The sequence below is a fragment of the Eriocheir sinensis genome, unplaced genomic scaffold (assembly GCF_024679095.1).
Source record: "Eriocheir sinensis breed Jianghai 21 unplaced genomic scaffold, ASM2467909v1 Scaffold149, whole genome shotgun sequence".
Classification (NCBI taxonomy): Eukaryota; Metazoa; Arthropoda; class Malacostraca; order Decapoda; family Varunidae; genus Eriocheir; species Eriocheir sinensis.
Window position 1 is genome coordinate 325,487 of NW_026110839.1, and position 14,917 is coordinate 340,403.

A 14,917-nucleotide genomic window follows, 5' to 3' on the forward strand; every position below is an offset into this window, starting at 1 on the left:
TTCTATATATATTTCATACAAATTTACGTTATTTTAAGTGTATTTGTTTATATATTTTCATTCAAATTTACATTATATTATGTGTATTTTGTATATGTATTTCAATAGAAATTTAACTAGTTTTATGTGTATTTTGTATATATATTTTTATACAAATTTAAATTATTTTTGTGTATTTTTTTAATAGAGTTTTATACAAATTTACAATATTTTATGTGTATTTTGTATATCTATTTTCATACAAATACACATTCTTTTATTGATATTTTGTTTATTTATTTTGATGCGAATTTACATTATTTAATGTGTATTGTGTATATATATATATTTATACGTATTTACGTCATTTCATGTGTATTTTTTATATATATTTCTATAGAAATATACGTTATTTTATGTGTATTCGTATATATATTTTGAAACAAATATACATTGTTTTATGTGCATTTTGTATATTTTTTCTATACAAACTTCCCTTATTGTACGTGCATTTTGTATATTAATTTTAATACAAATTTAATTATTCAATGTGTATTATTGTATATGTATTTTTTTAAAAATAGGCTTTATTTTATGGGTATTTTGCATCTTTATTTTCATGCAAAATTACATTATTTTACTGATATTCTGTGTATTTAATTTGATACGATTTTACATTATTCTATGTATATTTTGTATATCTATTTTATACAAATGTACGTTATTTTATGTGAATTTGTGTTCATTTCATACAAATTTACATTATTTTATGTGTATTTTGTACATGTATTTGAATACAAATTTAACTAATTATATGTGTATTTTGTATATCTATTTTCATACAAATTGAAATTTATTTTTTTGTTTTTTTGTATATATTTTTATTGAAATTTTCGTAATTTTATGTGTATTTTGTATATTTATTTTCCTACAAATATACGTTCTTTTATCGGAATTTTGTTTATTTATTTTGATACGAATTTTCATTTTTTTAGGCGTATTTGATATATATATTTTTATACTTATTTACATAATTTTATATGTATTTTGAATATATATTTTCATAGAAATTTACTCAATATGTATATACAAAAAAACACAAAAATAATTTAAATTTGTATGAAAATAAATATACAAAATACACATAAAATTAGATAAATTTGTATTGAAAAACATATACAAAATACACTTAAAATAATGTAAATTTGAATGAAATTATATAAACAAATACACTTAAAATGACGTTAATTTGTATAAAATATATATAAAAAATACACATTAAATAATGAAAATATGTATAAAAAAATATATACAAAACACAAATAGTATAATATAAAATCCTATCAAAATATATACACAGAATATTAAAAAAATAATGTACATTTGTATGAAAACTAAGATGCAAAATACCTAAAAAATAACGCATTTTTTATAAAATTATATATACCAAATTACACATAAAATATTTGAATTTGTATTAAAATAAATATACAAAATGCACATACAATAAGGTAAATTTGTATTGAAATAGATATGCAAAAAACATATAAAACAATGTAAATTTGTTTCAAAATATATATACGAATACACATAAAATAACGTAGACTTCTATAAACATATATATACAAAATACAAATAAAATTAAGTAAATACGAATCAAAAATGTATACAAAATACACATAAAATAATGTAAATTCGTATAAATATAAATAAACAAAATACCAATAAGAGAATGTGTATTTGTATAAATATAAATATACAAAATGCACATAAAATAACGTAAATTTGTATAAAACTATATACAAAAATACACAGAAGTAATTAAATTTGCATGAAAATAGATATACAAAATATACACAAATTAAGCTAAATTTGAATTGAAATATATATACAAAATACATAAAATAAAGTAAATTCGTTTCAAAATATTTTTAACAAATACACATATAATAACGTAAATTTGTAAAAAAAAATTATAAACAAAATACACATTAAGTAATGTAAATACGTATAAAAAAATATTTACAAAATACACCAATAATCAAGTCATTCGTATCAAAATAAATAAACAAAAAACTAATTAAATAATGTAAATTTGTATGAGAAAACATATACAAAATACACATAAAATAACGTTTTAAGTTTCTATAAAAATATATGTACAAAAATGCACATAAAATTAGTTTGCATAAAAAATTTATACAAAACACACATTAGATAATGTAAATGAGTATAAAAATATGTATACAAAATACCAATGAAATAATCTAAATTCGTATCGAGTTAAATTAAGAAAATAACAATAAAATAATGTAATTTTGGGTGAAAATACATTTTGAAACAAATTTACATTGTTTTATGTGTATTTTGCATATTTTTTCAATACAAATTTACGTTATTGTATGTGCATTTTGTATATTAATTTTAATTCAAATTTGATTAATCTATGTGTATTTTTGTATATGTATTTTTATAAAAATATGCTTTGTTTTATGTGTATTTTGCATCTTTATTTTCATACAAATTTACATTATTTTATTGATATTCTGTGTATTTATTTTGATATGTTTTTACATTATTCTATGTGTATTTTGTATTTATATTTTATATAAAATGTATTTGTTTTCATTTCATACAAATCTACATTATTTTATGTGTTTTTTGCACATGTATTTAAATACAAATTTAACTAGTTATATGTGTATTTTGTATATCTATTTTGTATGTATATTTTCATAGAAATTTACTCTATTTTATGAGTATTCGTATATATATTTTGATACAAATTTACATTATTAATGTGTATTTTGCATATCTATTTCAATACAAATTTACTTTATTGTACGTGCATTTTGTATATTTATTTTAATACAAATTTAATTATTTTATATGTATTTTTGTATATATATTTTTATGCAAATATGCGTTATTATATGGATATTTTGCATCTTTATTTTCATACAAATTTACATTATTTTATTGATATTCTCTTTATTTATTTTGATACGATTTAACATTATTCTTTGTGTTTTTTGTATATATTTATTTATACATATTTACATTATTTAATGTTCATATTGTATATAAATTTTATCCAAATTTACATTATTTTATGTGTATTTGTTTATATATTTTCATACATATTTACATTATTTTATGTGTTTTTTGTATATATATTTTTCTACGTATTTAAAATATTTTATGTGTATTTTGTATATACATTTTCATAAAAAAATTACGTTATTTTATTGTGTGTATAAGTATATATTTTGATACAAATTTTATACAAATTCATGTTATTTAATGTGTATTTGTATATATATTTTCATACAAATTTATATTATTTTATGTGTATTTTTTCATATATTTCATTACAAATTTACCTTATTTTATGTTTATTTTGTATATTTATTTCATTCAATTTTAAATTATTTTATGTGTGTATTTGTATTTGTATTTAGGTTATTTTATGTGTATTTTGTATATATATTTTCATCCAAAATTACATTATTTTATTGGTATTTTCTTAATTTAATTCGATACGAATTTAGATTATTTCATAGGTATTTTGTATACATATTTTTATACTCATTTACATTATCTAATGTGTGTTTTGTATATATATTTTTATGCAAATTTATTTTATGTTCATTTTTGTACATATATTTTTATAGAAATTTGCGTTATTTTATGTATATAGTTTTATATAAATTTACGTTATTTTATGTGCATTTTGTATATTTATATTTATACAAATACACATTCTTTTATTGCTATATTGTTTATTTATATTTATACGAATTTATATTATTTTATGTGTATTTTGTATACATTTTTTTATACGTATTTACTTAATTTTATGTGTATTTTGTATATGTATTTTTATAGAAATCTACGTTATTTTATGAGTATTCGCATATATATTTTGAAACAAATTTACATTATTTTATACGTATTTTGCATATCTATTTCAATACAAATTTACCTTATTGTATGTGCATTTTGTATATTTATTTTGATACAAATTCAAATATTTTGTGTATTTTGGTATTAATAATTTTATAAAAAATGCGTTATTTTATAGGTATTTTGCATCTTAATTTTCATACAAATTTACATTATTTTATTAATATTCTGTGTATATATTTTGATACGATTCTACATTATTCTATTTGTGTTTTGTATATATTTTTTTATACATATTTACATTATTTAATGTGTATTTTGTATTTATATTTCATACAAATTTACGTTATTATATGAGTATTTGTTTATATATTTTCTTTCAAATTTACATTATTTTATGTGTATTTTGTATATGTATTTCAATAGAAATTAACCTAATTTTATGTGTATTTTGTATATTTCTTTTCATACAAATTTTAATTATTTTTGTGTATTTTTGTATATAGTTTTATACAAATTTAGGTTCTTTTATGTACGCATTTACATTATTTAATGTGTGTTTTGTATATATATTTTTATCCAAAGTTAATTTATTTTACGTTCATTTTTGGACATATATTTTTATAGAAAATAGCGTTCTTTTATATGTATTTGTATATGTTTTCTCATACAAATTTACATTATTTTATTGCTATTTTGTTTATTTAGTTTGATACGAATTACATGATTATATGTGTATTTTGTACATATTTTTTATACGTATTTACATTACTTAATGTGTATTTTGTTTATATATTTTTAAACAAATTTACGTCATTATATGTATTTTTTTAAATATTTTGATACAAATTTTCATTATTTTATGTATATACATACAATTTAGCTTATTTTATCTGTATTTTCTATATCTATTTTCAAACGAATTTAATTACTTCTGTGTATTTTTGTATATAGTTTTATAAAAATTTACGTTATTTTATGTGTATTTTGTATATTTATATTTATACAAATACACATTCTTTTATTGGTATTCTGTTTATTTATTTTGATACGAATTTACATTATTTTATGTGTATTTTGTATACATTTTTTTATACGTATTTACTTCATTTTACGTGTATTTTGTATATATATTTTTATACAAATCTACGTTATTTTATGTGTTTTCGTATATATATTTTGAAACAAATTTACATAGTTTTATATGTATTTTGCATATCTATTTCAATACAGATTTACCTTATTGTATGTGTATTTTGTATATCTATTTTAATAAAAATAAAAAATTTTATGTGTATTTTTGTATATATATTTTTAAAAAATGCGTTATTTTATGGGTATTTTGCTTCTTTATTTTCATACAAATTTACATTATTTTATTAATATTCTGTGTATTTATTTTGATACGATTTTACATTATTCTATTTGTGTTTTGTATATATTTTTTTATACAAATTTACGCTATTTTAAGTGTATTTGTTTATGTATTTTCATTCAAATTTACAGTATTTTATGTGTATTTTGTATATGTATTTCAATAAAAATTTACCTAATTTTATGTGTATTTAGTATATTTATTTTCATACAAATTTAAATTATTTTTGTGTATTTTTGTATATAGTTTTATAGAAATTTATGTTATCTTATGTGTATTTTGTATATTTATTTTCATACAAATACACTTTGTTTATTTATTTTGACGTGAATTTACATTATTTAATGTGTATTTTGTATATATATTTTTATACGTATTTACATCCTTTCATGTGTATTTTGTATATTTATAAAAAAATGCGTTATTTTATGGGTATTTTGCATCTTTATTACATTATTTTATTTACATTCTGTGTATTTATTTTAATACGATTTTATATTATTCTATTTGTGTTTTGTACATATATTTTTTTATACATATTTACATTATTTAATGAGTATTTTTTTATATATTTTATACAAATTTATGTTAATTTAAGTGTATTTGTTTATATATTTTCATTCAAATTTACATTATTTTATGTGTATTTTATGTGTATTTCATTACAAATTTACCTAATTTTATGTGTATTTTGTATATTTATTTTCATACAAATTTAACTTATGTTTGTGTATTTTATATATAGTTTTACAAATTTACGTTATTTTATGTGTATTTTGTATATGTATTTTCACAAATACACATTCTTTTATTGATATTTTAATTATTTATTTTGACACGAATTTACATTATTTAATGTGTATTTTGTGTATATATTTTATACGTATTTACAACATTCCATGTGTATTTTGTATATATATTTCTATAGAAATCTACGTTATTTTATGTGTATTCGTATATATTTTGAAACAAATCTACATTATTTTATGTGTATTTTGTATATATATTTCATTATAAATTTGAGTTATTTTAAGTTTATTTTTATATCTATTTTCATTCAAATTCAAATCATTTTATGTGTATATATTTATTTGTATTTACGTTATTTTATGTGTATTTTCTATATATATTTTCATTCAAAATTACATTTTTTTATCGGTATTTTGTTCATTTATTTCAATACGAATTTAGATTATTTCATGTGTATTTTCTATACATGTACATATAGAGTAAATTTCTATGAAAATATATATTCAAAATACATATAAAATTATGTAAATAAGTATAAAAATAAATATATCAAATACACCTAAAAAAAATGAAAATTCGTATCAAAATATATAAATAAAATTCCGATAAAAGAACGAATATTTGTCGGAAAATAAATATACAAAATTCACATAAAATTACGAAAATTTGAATAAAAATATATACAAAAAAACAAAATTAATTTCAATTTGTATGAAAATAGATATACAAAATACACATATAATTAGTTAAATTTGTATTTAAATACATCTACAAAATTCACATAAAATAATGTAAATTTGTTTGAAATGAAAACAAATTCACATAAAATAACGTACATTGGTATAAAATAGATATACAAAATATACATAGAATAATGTATAATCGTATCAAAATAAATACACAGAATATCAATAAAATAATGTAATTTTGTATGAAAATAAAGATGCAAAATACCCATAAAATAAAGCATATTTTTATAAAAATACATATACAAAAATACACATAGAATAGCTAAATTTGTATTAAAATTAATATACAAAATGCACGTAGAATAAGGTAAATTTGTATTGAAAAAATATGCAAAATGCACATAAAACAATGTATATTTGTTTAAAAATATATATACGAATACATATAAAATAACGTATATTTCTATAGAAATATATATACAAAATACCCATGATATGACGTAAATACGTATAAAAATATATATACACAATACACATTAAATTATGTAAACTCGCATCAAAATAAATAAACAAAATATCAATAAAAGAATGTGTATTTGTATGAAAATATATATACAAAATACACATAAAATATTGTATAATTTGAATAAAACTCTATACAAAAATACACAAAAAATAATTTAAATTTGTATAAAATGTATATACAAAATAGAAATGAAATTAGGTAAATTTCTATTGAAATACATATACAAAATACACATAAAATAATATAAATATGAATAAAAATATATAAACAAATACACTTAAAATAACGAAAATTTGTATGAAATATATATAGAAAATACACATTAAATAATGTAAATATGTATAAAAAAATATATACAAAACTCAAATAGAATAATGTAAAATAGTATAAAAATAAATACACAGAATATTAATAAAATAATGTAAATTTGTATGAAAATAAAGATGCAAAACACCCATAAAACAACGCATTTCTTATGTAAATATATATACCAAAATGCACATAAAATATTTAAATTTGTATTACAATAAATATACAAAATGCACATACAATAAGGTAAATTTGTATTGAAATAGATATGTAAAATACATATAAAACAATGTAAATTTGTTTCAAAATATACATACGAATACACATAAAATAACGTAGATTTCTATAAAATATATATACAAAATACTCATAAAATGAAGTAAATACGTATAAGAAAATGTATGCAAAATACACATAAAATAATGTAAATTCGTATCAAAATAAATAAACTAAATGCCAATAAAAGAATGTTTACTTGTATAAATATAGATATACAAAAGACACATAAAATAAGCTAAATTTGAATTGAAATAAATATAGAAAATACATAAAATAGTGTAAATTTGTATCAAAATATATATATTCAAATACACATATAATAACGTAAATTTGTATAAAAATATATAAACAAAATACACATTAAATAATGTAAATACGTATAAAAGATATGTACGTAATGTAAAAATTTATAAAATTAAAGATGCCCATAAAATATCTCATATTTAAAAAAAATATATACAAAAATACACAAAATAATTAAATTTGTATTAAAATAAATATACAAAATACACATACAATAAGGTAGATTTTTATTGAAATAGATATGCAAAAAACACATAAAATAATGAAAATTTTTATCAAAATATATACGAATACACACAATAAAATTACGTAAATTTTTATGAAAATATATATACAAAATACACATAAAATAATGTAAATACATAGAAAAATATATATAAAAAATGCATATAAAATAATGTAAATTCGTATCTAAATAAATAAACAAAATTTCCTCTAAAAGAATGTATCTGTGTAGGAAAATATATATACAAAATACAAATAAAAAAAATAAATTTGTATAAAAATAATACAAAAATACACAAAAATAATTTCAATTTGTTTGAAAATAGATATGCAAAATACAAATGAAATTAGGCAAATTTTTATTGAAATACATACACGAAATACACATAAAATAATGTAAATTTGTATGAAAATATATAAACAAATACACATAAGATAACGTAAATTTCCATAAAATATATGTACAAAATATACATTAAATAATGTAAATATGTCTAAAAATATATATACAAAATACACAGAATAACGTAAAATCGTATCAAAATAAATAAACAGACAATCAATAAAATAATGTAAATTTGTATGAAAATAAAGATGCAAAATACCCATATAATAACGCATATTTGTTTAAAAATATATATAGAAAAATACACATAAAATAATTAAATTTGCATCAAAATAAATATACAAAAGGCACATACAATAAAGAAAATTTGTATTGAAATAGATATGCGAAATACACATAAATAATGTAAATTTGTATCAAAATATATATACGAATACACATAAAATAGAGTAAATTTCTATGAAAATATATATTCAAAATACATATAAAATTATGTAAATAAGTATAAAAATATATATATCAAATACACCTAAAATAATGAAAATTCGTATCAAAATAAATAAACAAAATTCCGATAAAAGAACGTATATTTGTAGGAAAATAAATATACAAAATTCACATAAAATTTCGAAAATTTGAATAAAGATATATATTAAAATACACAAAATTAATTTCAATTTGTATGAAAATAGATATACATAATACACATATAATTAGTTATATTTGTATTTAAATACATGTACAAAATACACATAAAATAATGTAAATTTGTATGAAATGAAAACAAATTAACATAAAATTACGTTCATTTGTATGAAATATATATACAAAATATACATAGAATAATGTAAAATCGTATCAAAATAAATACACAGAATATCAATAAAATAAGGTAAATTTGTATGAAAATAAAGATGCAAAATACCCATAAAATAAAGCATTTTTTTTATGAAAATACATATACAAAAATACACATAGAATAATTAAATTTGTATTAAAATTAATATACAAAATGCACGTACAATAAGGTAAATTTATATTGAAAAAATATGCAAAATGCACATAAAACAATGTATATTTGTTTCAAAATATATATACGAATACACATAAAATAACATATATTTCTATAGAAATATATATACAAAATACACATGAAATGACGTAAATACGTATAAAAATATATATACACAATACACATTAAATAATGTGAAATCGCGTCAAAATAAATAAACAAAATATCAATAAAAATGTGTATTTGTATGAAAATAGATATACAAAATACACATAAAATATTTTAAATTTATATAAAACTCTTTTTATTAAAATATATATACCAAAATAATAAAATATTTAAATTTGTCTTACAATAAATATACAAAATGCACATACAATAAGGTAGATTTATATTGAAATAGATATGCTAAATACATATAAAACAATGTAAATTTGCTTCAAAATATATATACCAATACACATAAAATAACGTAGATTACTATAAAAATATATATACAAAATACACATTAAATGAAGTAAATACGTATAAGAAAATGTATACAAAGTACACATAAAATAATTAAATTTGTGTTAAAATAAATATACAAAATACACATACTGTGTATTTTGTATATCTTTTTTCATACAAATACACATTCTTTTCATGATATTTTGTTTATTTATTTTGACACGAATTAACATTATTTAATGTGTATTTTGTATATATATTTTATACGTATTTACATTATTTCAAGTGTATTTTGTATATATATTTCTATAGAAATCTGCGTTATTTTATGTTTATTCGTATATATATTTTGAAACAAATTTACATTATTTTATGTGTATTTTGCATATTTTTTCAATACAAATTTACCTTATTGTATGTGCATTTTGTATATTAATTTTAAAACAAATTTGATTAATCTATGTGTATTTTTGTATATGTATTTTTATAAAAATATGCTTTATTTTCTGGGTATTTTGCATCTTTATTTTCATACAAATTTACATTATTTTATTGATATTCTGTGTATTTATTTTTATATGATTTTACATTATTCTATGTGTATTTTGTATATATATTTTATATAAAATGTATTTGTTTTCATTTCATACAAATCTACATTTTTTTATGTGTTTTTTGTACATGTATTTAAATACAAATTTAACTAGTTATATGTGTATTTTGTATATCTATTTTGTATGTATATTTTCATAGAAATTTACTCTATTTTATGAGTATTCGTATATATATTTTGATACAAATTTACATTATTGATGTGAATTTTGCATATCTATTTCAATGCAAATTTACTTTATTTTGCGTGCATTTTGTATATTTATTTTAATACAAATTTAACTATTTTATATGTATTTTTGTATACATATTTTTATGCAAATATGCGTTATTATATGGATATTTTGCATCTTTATTTTCATACAAATTTACATTTTTTTATTGATATTCTCTTTATTTATTTTCATACGATTTAACATTATTCTATGTGTATTTTGTATATTTTTTTTATACATATTTACATTATTTAATGTTCATTTTGTATATATATTTTATCCAAATTTACATTATTTTATGTGTATTTGTTTATATATTTTCATACAAATTTACATTATTTTATGTGTTTTTTGTATATATTTTTCTACGTATTTAAATTATTTTATGTGTATTTTGTATATACATTTTCATAAAAAAATTACGTTATTTTATTGTGTGTATAAGTATATATTTTGATACAAATTTTATACAAATTCATGCTACTTAATGTGTATTTGTTTATATATTTTCATACAAATTTGTATTATTTTATGTGTATTTTTTCATATATTTCATTACAAATTTACCTTATTTTATGTTTATTTTGTATATTTATTTCATTCAATTTTATATTATTTTATGTGTATATTTGTATTTGTATTTAGGTTATTTTATGTGTATTTTGTATATATATTTTCATCCAAAATTACATTATTTTATTGATATTTTCTTAATTTAATTCGATACGAATTTAGATTATTTCATAGGTATTTTGTATACATATTTTTATACTCATTTACATTATCTAAAGTGTGTTTTGAATATATATTTTTATGCAAATTTATTTTATGTTCATTTTTGTACATATATTTTTATAGAAATTTGCGTTATTTTATGTATATTGTTTTATATAAATTTACGTTATCTTATGTGCATTTTGTATATTTATATTTATACAAATACACATTCTTTTATTGGTATATTGTTTATTTACATTTATACGAATTTGCATTATTTTATGTGTATTTTGTATACATTTTTTATACGTATTTACTTAATATTATGTGTATTTTGTATATGTATTTTTATAGAAATCTACGTTGTTTTATGTGTATTCGTATATATATTTTGAAACAAATCTACATTATTTTATGTGTATTTTGTATATATATTTCATTATAAATTTGCCTTATTTAAAGTTTATTTTTATATCTATTTTCATTCAAATTCAAATCATTTTATGTGTATATATTTATTTGTTTTTACGTTATTTTATGTGTATTTTCTATATATATTTTCATTCAAAATTACATTATTTTATCGGTATTTTGCATCTTTATTTTCATACAAAATTACATTATTTTATTGATATTCTGTGTATTTATTTTGATACGATTTTACATTATTCTATGTATATTTTGTATATCTATTTTATACCAATGTACGTTATTTTGTATGAATTTGTTTTCATTTCATACAAATTTACATTATTTTATGTGAATTTTGTACATGTATTTAAATACAAATTTAACTAATTAGATGTGTATTTTGTATATCTATATACAAAATACGCATTTTTTATGTAAATATATATACCAAAATGCACATAAAATATTTAAATTTGTATTACAATAAATATACAAAATGCACATACAATAAGGTAAATTTGTATTGAAATAGATATGCAAAATACATATAAAACAATGTAAATTTGTTTCAAAGTATACATACGAATACACATAAAATAACGTAGATTTCTATAAAATATATATACAAAATACACATAAAATGAAGTAAATACGTATAAGAAAATGTATACAAAATACACATAAAATAATGTAAATTCGTATCAAAATAAATAAACTAAATGCCAATAAAAGAATGTTTACTTGTATAAATATAAATATACAAAATACACATAAATTAACGTAAAATTGTATAAAACTTAATACAAAAATAAACAAAAATAATTAAATTTGTATGAAAATATATATACAAAAGACACATAAAATAAGCTAAATTTGAATTGAAATAAATATAGAAAATACATAAAATAGTGTAAATTTGTATCAAAATATATATTCAAATGCACATATAATAACGTAGATTTGTATAAAAATATATAAACAAAATACACATTAAATAATGTAAATACGTATAAAAGATATGTACGTAATGTAAAAATTTATAAAATTAAAGATGCAAAATACCCATAAAATATCTCATATTTAAAAAAAAATATATACAAAAATACACATAAAATAATTAAATTTGTATTAAAATAAATATACAAAATACACATACAATAAGGTAGATTTTTATTGATATAGATATGCAAAAAACACATAAAATAATGAAAATTTTTATCAAAATATATACAAATACACACAATAAAATTACGTAAATTTTTATGAAAATATATAGACAAAATACACATAAAATAATGTAAATACATAGAAAAATATATATAAAAAATGCACATAAAATAATGTAAATTCGTATCAAAATAAATAAACAAAATTTCCTCTGAAAGAAGGTATCTGTGTAGAAAAATATATATACAAAATACAAATAAAAAAAAAATTGTATAAAAATAATACAAAAATACACAAAAATAATTTAAATTTGTTTGAAAATAGATATGCAAAATACAAATGAAATTAGGCAAATTTTTATTGAAATACATATACAAAATACACATAAAATAATGTAAATTTGTATGAAAATATATAAACAAATACACATAAGATAACGTAAATTTCCATAAAATATATGTACAAAATATACATTAAATAATGTAAATATGTCTAAAAATATATATACAAAATACACAGAATAACGTAAAATCGTATCAAAATAAATAAACAGACAATCAATAAATGATTTTTTTTTATTTGTATTTTGTATATACATTTTCCTACACAGATATTCTTTTAGAGGAAATTTTGTTTATTTATTTTGATACGAATTTACATTATTTTATGTGCATTTTTTATATATATTTTTCTATGTATTTACATTATTTTATGTGTATTTTGTATATATATTTTCATAAAAATTTACGTAATTTTATTGTGTGTATTCGTATATATTTTGATAAAAATTTTCATTATTTTATGTGTTTTTTGCATATCTATTTCAATAAAAATCTTCCTTATTGTATGTGTATTTTGTATATTTATTTTAATACAAATTTAATTATTTTATGTGTATTTTTGTATATATTTTTTTTTAAAATGAGATATATTATGGGTATTTTGCATCTTTAATTTTATAAATTTTTACATTACGTACATATCTTTTATACGTATTTACATTGTTTAATGTGTATTTTGTTTATATATTTTTATACAAATTTACGTTATTATATGTGTATTTGAATATATATTTTGATACAAATTTACACTATTTTATGTATTTTCTATATTTATTTCAATTCAAATTTAGCTTATTTTATGTGTCTTTTGTATATCTATTTTCATACAAATTTAATTATTTTTGTTTATTTTTGTTTTAAGTTTTATACAATTTTACGTTAATTTATGTGTATTTTGTATTTTTATATTTATACAAGTAAACATTCTTTTATTGGCATTTAGTTTATTTATTTTGATACGAATTTACATTATTTTAAGTGTATTTTGTATACATTTTCTTATACGTATTTACTTCATTTTATGTGTATTTTGTATATATATTTTATAGAAATCTACGTTATTTTATGTGTATTCGTATGTATATTTTGAAACAAATTTACATTGTTTTATATGTATTTTGCATATCTATTTCAATACAAATTTACCTTATTGTATGTGCATTTTGTATATTTATTGTAATACAAATTTAAATATTTTATGTGCATTTTGGTATATATATTTACATAAAAACTGCGTTGTTTTATGGGTATTTTGCATCTTTATTTTCATACAAATTTACATTATTTTATTAATATTCTGTGCAT